Genomic DNA, 13255 nt, shown 5'->3' with positions numbered 1-13255 from the left:
AGTGTAGGGAAATCCAAGACAAGGCTAAAAAATGAGAACGGATCAGGATTGATAATATTGGAGGAAGATTTTATAACGAATTTACGAAAATTTTACAAAAATGAACGTAAAATAATTGATAAGTTACAAAATAATAAATAACTATTACTATTTGTATGCGGAAAATTGGCAAACTGTGGATTAACTAATTAGAAAAATTAAAAAATAATAAACATAGTACGATGATTAGTATCTCAATTTTGTATTAATTTCTTGAATCTTTTTAGTATGATTTTAGTAAGTTTGGTTACGGTGTTTCTATCTATTTCAAAATAAGTTTTTTTTTATGATAATGGTATTCGAAACGTGGATTGACTATTTTTTAAAAGTCTAGTTATGTTTCTGTGAAACTTTTCTTGTAAATATAAAAAAGTTTTGAAAACTTTGAAAAGAAAAGTTTTGAGTAAAGTTCTTTTTAAAAAGAACATAACAAGCACAAAATCCACCCACTTGATAGGTTAAAAATAAATAATCCTTACGCTTTCTTCAATTAATTAATGCCCTAGGCTATTTAAGTACTGCCGCGTACCTTGAACCGTGGTGGTTCATTAGTCTGTCTGTTCTAAAAGAAATGCATATTCATGAAATAATAAATAACAGTAAGACATTTATATTCAGCAGACGTGCACGACGCGTACACACAACTTCAAAGATTCGTTTAGAATTAAGCAGCGTATAGTGCAGCACGTAAATGATTAAACCGATTACACGTGGAATTCTGGGAATTTCAGTAGATGGGGGAGGAGGTTTAATTAGATCGTCAATGAGCGAGCTTACTGATTGGAAAACGGTCGTATCGCACGATTTGTACGTTTGCCAAGGATGGTGTACTTCAGCACGAGAATTCGCAGTTACCTATTCCGCTAAAATTTTAAAATATATTCCAATTCCAATAAATTTGTTTTGCAATAATTTGGTTTAATAAAAATGCAAATATATATCATTATGTATATTTTATGAAGGTCAAAGTATGAATTAGAGTGATAAGTTTTAATTTTACAATCGTATGACTTACAAATTTAGAAAACTCAATTTCTTTTATAAAGAATTTCGTAAAATGAAATTTTCCCTGTGATGCAGATGGACAAAACTGAGTGAAAAGTTGCACTTAGTGTCTCTAGACGAGATGGGTGCTGCGTTTGTTCACATTGAAACAAAAACGAAACCATACTCGTCAGTAATCATTATAAGAAACCTGGTCGAACTACGTTATGTATTGTTGCCTTATCTATTCTATTCTCCAAATGTGGTCCATTGCAATTTCTTTTTGTACTCAAACATGAAAAAATAGCTTGGTGGGAAGAGGTTTATGTCAAACGAAGAGTTTATCATAGAAACAGAGACCTATTTTACACAGTTCGACAAAATCTATTTTTTAGATGGTTTAAAAAAGTTTAAATTACGCTACACTAAGTGTATCAAACTGAAAGGAGACTGTATTGAAAAATAAATACGAAAGATGAAACAAATTGCGTTCTTTTCCCCTAACACAGGTACTTACTATACCACCCTTCTATATGGGGAATGGAGTTTGAGAGGAATGTGAACCAAACTTAAGTCGCATACTTCGAAAACTTAGGATGGAGTATAACCACTATTCTATAAGCACATTTCAGGAGATTTTCATTCATTTGTTTATATTCATTACTGCAATGTTAGTTATATTGTTGTTACACATTAAATAAATCAATTATTTACATTTGTAATAGTTTTATTTATTTGTTTCGATTTTCCCATTTGATGAACAAAATTTGGTTGAATCGTTATGTGTACAATTTTAGATTAGTTACAGAGATCCATATTTTTTATTGGATTCTTTTGGTTGAGCCTTTCTAAATTCTGATATTAAATGAAAAAATAATTTCTGAAATATTTCACATTATCAGATCATAATTTTTTAAATATGAAGGAGAACGTTTTCTCGTTCGCAACTTTGAGGACTGATTTCACCCCCTAGATATGGATAATAGCAGATAAAAAAAATACGTGTCAAATATTTTTCAAAGATCTATATCATATATAAGTTTCATTAAAATCAGCGATTTACGTTTCAGTGATGTTCCTTGTGAGAAGGTCGGATGCAAACATGGTTTGAAAAGGAATCGGCACGTTTGAACGCTGCGCGATCGGCAGCGTGCGTAGAAAACTGATAAACGAACGACGTTAAGAGATAACTGTTTTCATTCTTGACCCAGTCCCTTTCCTTGCGGGTTGGTATTTGCCATGGATACCGCAAGTTACTCAGGTTTCCCCCAAGGGACTCGCGGGAGTAATCATGTTGAAGTACTCACGGTTGTGGCGATCCCTTCGGCTTCCATCGGATTTTACAGGCTCTCCATGCAAGAAGAGAGAGGTTCTTTGTTCGTGGTTGGCTGCGCACTTCTCACAGCCACGGACGTTTGGTAACGGTCATTCTGCGACCCTATACTCATGTATGAGTATAGGGAATTTCAGTAAATGGGGGAGGAGGTTTAATTAGATCGTCAATGAGCGAGCATACTGATTGGAAAACGGTCGTATCGCACGATTTGCCAAGGATGGTGTACTCGTGTGTACTCATGATGGTGACCCATGTCGGGTCAACGAGACGAGTCAGGGAGAAAAAACAGAGCGTTCATATGATATTCACGTGGTTGATGCTGTGGCTACAGTCATTAGCTGCCAAATGACACTTACGAGTCTCATTCAAAGACGCAATTGTAGCGGATCCTTGCCGACGGTCAAGGGCCGCAGGTCGTCGCATGCAAGGTCAAACAGAAATTTTAATGTTTTCCAAATGTGCACACTTTGTCTTTTTTCACGTTGAAATTAAGAGAACAGGAAAAAAGTTAAGAAAACCATAAGTTCTTCATGAGCTACTGAAGTGTACGTTTGCCTTTTTGCTCCTATTGTGTTACTTTCGCTATGTATTTCTCAAGTTCTGATTGTGAACGGGAAAATATTGGAACGTTAACACCTGTTAAAAAACGTGTTAGGCGAACATATCTTAGTGTAAATGAGAAAAACAGTATTTTAAATATATACAGGGTACCTCAGCATCGATGGTACAACTGAGGAGAAGGTGATTGTATATGAAAGAACAAATGAAAAGTAAAGAATAAAATTTTTTCATTTGAGGCTTCGTTGTCAAGAAAATCAACTTTGAACATTCATCGAGTACTTACTTATGGCTTAGATGGATGGATTTTGTTTATGTTTTGTAAACTATTGTTTATGTTTCTACTTCTATACATTTGTGCTAATACGATGTCCTGAGCACTTATAACAGTTTCATTTAGTGGTATGTTACTATCTTCGGTTTTGACTAATAAAACACATAATAGTTTGTGTCAATTTTTCGCAATAAGTGGATATACAAATCGAGAATACGTGGGTATGATACATGCAACTGGTATATCTAAAAGTAATGCAATCTACCGTGTCTCATTTGTTCAGAGGCCGATATATAACTCGGCGTCATCCAGATAGACACGTAATTTAAAGATTGAATTTCAATCTTATCGAATATAGCACTTTTCATTACAATTACGATCTACATTGTTCTCAGTGGATTCAAAATAAGGCAGAAGAAGAAGTCCTAGAAAGTGAGTTTCATAATCTTGAAAAGAACAAAAACAACTTTTATCGAAATATCTGCTGGGTATACTAAGCAAGTTTAATATTATTAAAAGTAAATGAATTATTCAGATGGCCGAATTTAAATAAATGCCTCATCCTGTATAATTCCTTATAACGAATCTAGAGGTATTAAAAACTTGGGTGCTGAATTAATTTCACAATTTATTTATCGTTGATGGTACTTGTGAGTATGTTAACGAGCTTGGTAGTTGAAAAGTTAAATATAAATCTAAACGAATAAGTAAACCCTCATTACGAAGCAAAAAGTGAAGAGTATTCGAAATTTGGTTGGAAAGTTTCAGGTTTCTCTGGTCGTTGGGAAGAGGTTGGAACAATAGGGTTCGTTCTTGGGTAAGGAAGAGGCGAGTGACAAAATACTACAATCGAAATAAAACATTCACTCCCATCCATCGTAATAACTTTGTACGCGTGCTACACTTTCTGGTCTGGTACAGTGACGAAGAGGTTTGTTGCCAACTGTCCAACCATTATTAGGCGGTTAACGCGGCAAAATGCTCGCGATAATAACCGACGGGGGTAGAAGGGTGGATCCGGAAACCGGCCAATAATTATTACACGACTCCACGAAGCAGTTATTGTCCCAATTCGGGGGTCGCTTTGCGGATAATGGCTGTGCTCGAGAGGTCATGTGAGCCTGACGTTCCAGCATGTCAACAGCAACTATGCATCATCGGATGTCTGCTGCACGTAAACGCCTGTTCCCTTCCTACCTTGCCTTCCCCCTTTTCATGTGCTTGTCTCCCACTCTATATCTCATTTGAGCTTTTATCATCTGTCTACTTCGTTCTCTGTCTTTGCGTCGCATTTCACTTTAATCCCCTATTCTCATTGTCGGATCCATAATCGAGCTTTGCTTACTTTCAATTTTGTCTATCATTCTTAATAACTTGAAAGTTTTGTAACACGTTATAGATGTTTCTTGAGTTGCGCCGTACGCCGCTCGTTATTGTCATCGCATAAAATTTTAACTCTGTCTTGTCCCATAATTTAGAAGAATATTAATAATTGTAATGCGTTTGATACTGATTACTTATAAATATTTTATTTTTTTACGTAGGTATTAATTTTGTTTATTCTCAGATATTTCACATCTCGTGACTCGATACAGTAGTATAACCCAATTAACCATGTATTTGTTTCGTTATAGAACTCATATGTATATAAAAATCTCCAAAACAATTCAGAAGAAGTCATATGAAATCAAATTATTCATATATATATATATATATATATATATCTCAATTGTACCACCGATGCAGAGACACCATGTGTATTAAAACTTTCATCATTGTTCTGTGTATCACTGTGTCCAAGAATTGCTACAATAAATCATCGGGCGAGAAGCGCTTGTAAGTAGATTTGATATGTTGCAAAACATTAGGATTAAGAAGCTGTTCCGATTGATACCACTTGTATCAATTGACAAAATTGTTCCATTCTGTAGTACGTATGTTGATTTTGCCTATATTGTATGGCAAATTTCTCCAAAAATGACTAAACTGGTACGTTAATATCCATGCGATTAATAAGATGGTGTGAGGGAAGTAACAATTCTTTCTAACGTACTGCTTGTAATTTATACACTCTTCTATTACACTTGGATGAATTACGAAGTTAAGTAGTTTACAATACGTATGTTTGTGTATTTGCTGTTTAAATGCGTAATTGATGAAAACTTGTTGGTCACAAAAAACATAGTTTTGGCATGGTCATACTAATGCGTTTAAAATTAACCTTAACTCTTGGTTGGGTACGAAGATGGAATGTTTATCCAATAACCCAGACGTATCGTACCTCGTAGTGGGAGACGTCGTGTAGGGGAAAATTATTATTAGTAATTGTATTATAAAAGACTACTGAATGTAGAATGAATGTTGACTAAATACTGAATGTAAAATGAATGTTGACTGAATACTGAATGTAGAATGTATGTTGACCCCTTGAAACATTGCAACTTTATCCTGATCAATTTTTTCATAGAAGCATATATAACGGAGATATCTTAATGCTCTCGTTTAAACATTCTAACCTGTATGAACGAAACATGTTGAAGCATGCATAAAGTCTATGCGAGTTCTTGGAACCCGGTAGTTTATGACAGGATTAGCTCGCGTACCAAACCGCCGAACAATGCTTCCTATCGTTCCACAGTTTCCTCTTTGCCACATTAGTGATTACGCTCGACGGTGATCGTAACCTGAGGTTTTTGAACAAGTTGCAAAACATGTACCGAGGCAACCAAGGACCTTTTCCTGACTTTCAATTGTCATTAATATTATTTGTAAGAACTCCAGATCGATATCGAGAAGGAAACATTCTTACTTCGTGTTTTCCTTTCTTCCAATGCAAAATTAACCCCCTTAAGTGTTCTTAAGATCATGGTTGTTACCATGTCCATTTCTCCGACATAACGATTAACCAATAAGAACACACACTAAACCCATGTAAATAACAAGCACACACGAAACACAATTATTCCGTATAATTCCGTGATTATTCAGTATTCAGTCAACATACATTCTACATTCAGTATTCAGTCAACATTCATTTTACATTCAGTATTTAGTCAAGATTCATTCTACATTCAGTAGTCTTTTACTACTCGACAAAAGTTGTTAGAACGTTCTAACCCACCCGCCGTATTTACCATACATTGCACCCTCAGATTTTCACTTACTTAGGTATTTACAAAATTCTCTTAATGGCAAAAACTTGAACTCTTTGATCGATATAACAAATCAGGTTGAAAAGTTTTTCGATGAGAATTCTGAGAATTTCTAGAAGGATATTATCATCAAGTTTCGTGAAAGATGGAAAAAGATTGTGGAACAAAATGGCACCTGTATAATTCAATAAATGTATATTGAAATTTAAATGTGTTGCCCTTGAATTTTCCTTAAAAATCGACACAAACGTTTGAGATTATCCAATGTTTCTGGGCAAACTTTACGTAGTCTTTCAACGTCGGTGGTCATTAACTATTTGAGCAGGCATTGCTAACAGACAAATTATTGGATTATATTTCTTCAAAGAAACAATTTGACTACGAAAAAACTATTCTGCTTTCATTGTAATAATGCACTGAATCATAATGGTCATTAAGTACTAAACATTTTTGAAACATATTTTCCCTGTTATTGGATTGGTCGTCGAAGTTTTGAAAAATGGTTACACAAATCTTCAGATCTAATACGTCATTTTTTCTTCAAATAAAACTTTGCTTGTCTTTCCTCAAAATTATTAAGGACACCATTTTGGAACCGAAATTACTACACAGATAAATATATACCTATATATGTTTTCTTTTATGGTTAGTTCTCTCGACCAACTTAAATACGATGCTTTATTGTGGAAAAGTCCTTCATTCTTTTACTTTTTCTAAAACAGTGTAGACCGTACATATATTTTTATTTTTAAGAATTATACGATTCTACTGTATAGCATCATTTCATAATGCCACTTATTTATTAATTTTTCATCATTATATTTATTTTCATTTTGTTTGACTACAATTTTAGTTATTTGATAATTTTTGTAGTAACCATCTGCAAATATGAACATTTTCAATTTTATAAAAATGTTATGTCGTTCGATTACTTTTGTAATATTTGTACAGTTAATGTTTCCAAGAAATGCTCTGTAAACATTGTTTAGTATTGGAAGTTCTTTAAATATAACGCGTATTATCTTAACGTATTTTAATAAAAGTATTTTGAAAATTATAATGCTGATTGATTGTTTCAAGCATTAAATGTTTGTTTCGAAAGCCTTCGAATATTTTCGTGAACAACTGTACAGAATGTAATCTAAAATGTTTGTCTGTGTAATGCTTACAAGAATTGTACAATTGTGTCAAGAGTTACGTAAAGATACAGGAAGAAAATAAACACTTGATTGTCTCTGTTGTTCTTTCGAGTGAGAACATTTTGAATTTTAATGAAAGAATACGGCGACGCTGATTGTCTCTATGTTGTTCTTTCAAGTGAGAACATTTTGATTTTTAATGAAAGAATACGGCGACGCTTGTGGCTGCGTTAGAAGGACTTTGTATCCATCGAAGAAGAGTGAAACAATTGTTTCACTCAATTGAGAAATTTGAATCATAACAACTCGTTCGTAAAAGTACGAGTGTCAAATAATCTCTTTCTCCGTTTCTGTTTGAAGTTGTTCGCTTCCTTGCGACATAGACCCTCGTAGCTGTGTGTGCAATGTTGCAGCACATGTATATACTATGCGCAGCAAGTGCAGGATCGAGCAAGCTGCATATCTCCATCCCAGGAATTGGAGTGGATGGCGAACGTGAGTACAATAGTTCGCATTGTATTGGATCTCCCCGAGTGATAGGCACTACCCCTCCATACCCCTGCATCTATCTGTTCCTGTCTATCTGGCTGACTCTGTTTTGCTTCCATCTACAGTTCTCTGCCACCTCCTTCCTCCCCCTCTCCCTCCCCCGTTGCTCACCGTCGTATCTCATTTTGCGAAGGCCTCGAGCACGCGTTATTATGCGCGTTATGCTGGTGCCTCACTATTCTATCACCATTGCGACCAACTGCATCGTTTCTGCCCGTTTTGTGTTCTTCCGGTTGCAGCTACTGACTCTGGTCAGTGCACCCTCCGAGTCACGGAATTTTGACACCGTGAGGTTTCGTTAATTGAATCGATTGTTGATATCCATTTCAAACCCTATGCACAAATTCTTTTAGAAATTTTCCTTCATTTCTTACCTCAATAACTGTTTGCCAAAGATACAGGTGCTGTTTTGAATATTCGAATGACGTAGGATTAATGAGTAACATAGTGTTTGAATATACTTGTTAGTTAGTGTCTGAATATAGTTAGTTTTCTTCGCTATAAATAATTTCCAATATTAATGATTATTATAAATGCAATAATATTTGATTACTTCAATAAAGACGACTTCAATGAATATTAAACTTGAAAGCATATCAAATAAAATTACGCATATTAAATTATATTCATTTTCATTACGAGAAACTTATCGAATCAGTAATAGTATCCAAACAGGAACGAAACTATTCTGTTTCTTAATAGCTAACATTTTGATTAGAAGACTACGCCAATGCCATAGTATTCTCTCTCATTCGGACTTGCTACGACTCGTCGTTGATCTTCGTCGCCGAATTCGTTTAACTGCGATTTCTGCTTGCGATCGTAGGAGAGGCAATGGACTACGACAAGAGTGGGGATGTCAACACTCTGTGTCTTCTTTTCGGGGGCGAATGATACACAGCCCGGCTCGAGGCATCATCACGTCATGATACGCACGACCATGTGCCTGAACCAGGCCCCCTCCTCTTCAAGTCGGGCAACTTGACTTCCTGCCGTGATCAAGTCATGGTAATGCCATACCTCAAAGGGTCTGGGGAGTTTTTAGATTTCCCCCCCATTTTGAGATTAACTGTTTTTTTCTTATGAATCCAAATTTTTTATTTCGAAATTCTATTTTATTTGAAAGTATACATACATTTTACCTGAAATAGTTTTTTATAAAATCTCCATTTTTTATATTTAGAGAAACATCTACTTTGTTTAGTCTACTTTGTCTACTTTGTCTCTTTGCATTTGTTTTGATTATGTAAATGCGGAAGTCCATTTATTTGTAAATAAATACATTTACGAGTTGTATGAGTTAAATATCGAATACTTGACAATTACAGCCAAAATTGAAATGTTTTTATTCACATTAAATCAAAAAGATGTACGCAAGAAGAAACAACTACAAATGGAAATAATGAAGTTCGTATATTAGTTGCAAGTATTCACAATCCAAGATGAGTATTTTTCTACTTTTGACAGCTTTAAAATAACTCAAATAAACGTTCAACGAACTTTAAAGTGTTATAAGCTCCATCCATATAAAGTGTCTTTACACCAAGAACTGTACCGATATCAAATATAAGTCGATGAGAATTTTTTTTACTATTATCCTGACTGGTGAAGTCACGTGATTTATTGTGGTCAAATTCTTTCTTATGGGGTTATCTTAAAGAGAAAGTGTATTACGGTCCACCTACTACTTAAGAAAATAAAAAAGAGAAAACCACAACTGCTTATTGAACTATCAGTAGAGAAACTTTATCATTTGTTTGTTTATCATTTAAGGCTGGAAATAGAAGATCACCATTTATCTTTAGAAGATCTAACATTTATTATTAAGTACTTGGGTCAAAAAATTACATTGTATTCATGTAATACTATATTAATGTAATAAATGTAAAAAATGAATATAATACTGAAACAATTTTGTGGGCCTTTTGTTCAGAACAAAAAAAAAAGTTGTCCTTGAAATATCCTTGAATACATCCACGCATTGAAAAATTAATAATATGATTTAAATACTCTTTGAAAGTCATGAAAGATAGATTTCAGCTTTTTTAAATTAATTGTCTATGAGATATTTCGTTATGTTAATTTAAATGGGACACTTTATGTGTGTATGAACCGATTTCATTATTTTGTTATGTAGATTCGATCTTAAAAAATTGTCTTACGTATATTGTAACATGCCCGTGTAAGAATTTACAGTTACTTTGATAGATTTAATTGGATCTACGATACAAATATTTTTAAACTAATTCGTTAAATTTTGCAAATAATATAATTAATATTTGTAAAGTCTATAACTTTGGTAAATTGAAGTAAAAAATGATCAAAGTTTAATTGCATTCACAACTATATAAAAGTAGAATTTGAAATTGTATAGGTGATTAATAATATTCTGATATGCTTACAAATTTAACACCCGCTAAAGTCGTTTTTTCTGAAGTAATCAAATATTTTTGCAATTTACAATTGCTGAAGTACTTCATTTTCGACATTTTCTGACACGCGAAGTTATATAGCGTAATTTTAGATTTACAGTGTCGTGTGAACTATCAATTCATCGGAGAATTAGAAAGGATGGCCGACATAACACCATGATGGTCGGTGAAATTCCATCGGTAGAAGGTTTCGTGAAAAATGAAATTATCCGGAAACCATGCTAGCTGGCAACTGGAAAGGGAGTTAAGCGGCCTTTGTCCGGCAAATAATTGACGCACGTCAATTAGATTTGTCAGGGTGATCGTCGTAATGAAATTAACAGGAACACCAGCCATAGGCATGTACATACATATATAACTGGTGATAGATATGTGTACGATCACAGAACTGTTTCATGTACAAGGTGCGTCGTAACTCAACTGTCACTAGATTCGATTCGTCTGACACGAAGAATTTATACAAAATTTTCGAAAGTAATATTTGGTAAAACTTGTTCATTTTCTTTTTCTAAATTCAAATTTTGATCAATGTTTTCTTAATGATTGGAACAATTTATTTTAGATATGCTTTGGTGTGAGTTTTGCAAACAAACTTTTTTCATTTTGTATCTATTATGATTTTATTTTACACAGAGTGTCTCAGCTAAAAGGGATCACCTATATATCTGTTTTATTTATTGTTGTATGAAAAACTTTTTTAATACGGATACTTTTTTCAAGGGGCACATGTAACTGTGGAGTGAATTTTTTTTTCAAGAACAAGTTTATAATGATATTTCACGGTTATTATTATATTTATAAATGAAACTCTATGTTTCTTTGTCGATATCTTATAGATCATAACAAAACAAATTGAATGGCCTAAATAACCATACCAGACCTTAATAACTTTAATTTTAAGACATTGCGTTTAAAAATAATTGCAATTTCCCAAACATTTACATATAGATTCTTAGGTTCGTTTCCAAACGTAAACATTATATGTTCTTAGAAGCAATAACCTAAAAAATGATTGTTTAGTCGTTCTTCAGTTCTACTCGAATTAACATAAGGTCAACGAATGCGTTATGTAGCAGGAAAATATTGACTTTTTATTTTTTTATGGTTAAAGTCATCAATATTTACAAGAGACAGTACCCAGAGAGATTTTCAAATCGCGTTTATTTTTTATATCACACAGTTTCAAATACATGTTGTAGAACAATTTTGACAAAACAGTGTCTTCCGTATGCTAAAAGAGGTTCATTTGCAAATTTACACCAAGAATTGTACTGTACCAAATGTTTACTTTTGGAAACAAATATGTGAGTCGATATGTCGTGTGAATGTTTAGAAAATTTTAATTACATACATCTTTACAAGCTAATATCTCAAGATTAAATGATTCAAACGATATGGTTATTAAAGACATTCAATTTGTTTTCTATGATCTGTAAACAAACCATGAAAAATATAGGATTTCATTAAAAAATACCGATAACCTTGAAATTTCATTAAAAAGTTATCTCAAGAAAAATGTATTCCATCGTTATATGTGCTCCTTGCAATAATATAATTTTTCTTGAGAAGTTTTTTCATATAACAATGAATAAGGCAGATATCTAGACGATACCAATGAACTGAAACACTCTATAGAGTGGAGCATATGGAGCATCAGATACGACACGTCAGCCTAACGTGTTATGCGGATGACACGTTGGTGTTGGCCATCGGGGGGGATTGGAAAGGGACCGTTTAGCGCGCCGAGGATGGTGCCCGGCCTCGGGGGGCTAGGCTTGGAGGTAGCTCTCCACAAAACCGAGGTGCCTACCAGTCACGCACCTCGGAGAGGGCCACTTCCGCCACCCCTGATCCAGGTGGTTGAGGCCGAAATCGAGGTGAAGTCTCAGATAAGATATCTGGGGCTGATCCTCGACAGCTACTGGCGCTTCGAGGGCCACTTCCGGGCTCTGGCCTTGCGGTTGGAGAGGATAGTCGGATTCCTGGGCCGGCTCATCGCAAACCTGCGGGGTCCGAGTGAACGGGTTCGCCGCCTATACGTGGGCATGGACCATTCGGTAGCCCTGTACGAGGACCCCGTGTAGGCGGGCAATCTAGCTGTGTCTTGGCGCAGCTAGAACATGCTGTGCCAGGTCCACAGAAAGTTGGCTCTGCGGGTCGCCCGTGGGTATGGGACTGTGTCCTATGAGGTGGCCACCATTCTGGCCGGGCTGTCCTGCCGGAATAGGAGGTGGAGGCCCTGTAGTGCCAGGCCCGGCCGTCTATGCTGCTGTAGTGACAGCAGTGGTTGGCCAAACCGAAGTTCAGTCAACAGACTGTTAGGGCTGTACGGGCATTCTTGTCAGATACCTCACCTAACGTATGGTGAAGGTGCTGTCCGGGCAGGTGTGCTTCGAACGATATCTGCACCGTACCCAAAAGAAGAAGACTCTGGCACTGGCACTGCACTGTCAGGTGCTGGCACTGTCAGGCAGACCAGGACACAGCGCAGCACACACTAGATGCATGCCACGTCTGGACGGAGGAGCGCTGTGTCTGGTCGACGTAATTGGGGCGGATCTCTCGCTGCCGGGCGTGGTGAGGGGCATGTTCAGCGGTGAGAGAATGGGAGCAGACACGGGAGGCAGCCTCTGGGTCACCCTAATAGGGCCTATTCACCGTGGTGGCGGCGCTCTCGGGAGGAGGAGCTGGCCCTTCCTCACGAGAGCGTAATCAAGGTAAACGCTACCCGGGCAGTGCGGGAGTGTCTTGTTCCCGTACCGCTGGGTGCGGCTGCAGGGACTACGGGCGGT

The sequence above is a fragment of the Ptiloglossa arizonensis genome, chromosome 4 (genome assembly GCF_051014685.1).
Source record: "Ptiloglossa arizonensis isolate GNS036 chromosome 4, iyPtiAriz1_principal, whole genome shotgun sequence".
Classification (NCBI taxonomy): domain Eukaryota; kingdom Metazoa; phylum Arthropoda; class Insecta; order Hymenoptera; family Colletidae; genus Ptiloglossa; species Ptiloglossa arizonensis.
Note: the sequence above shows the minus strand (reverse complement) of the source record.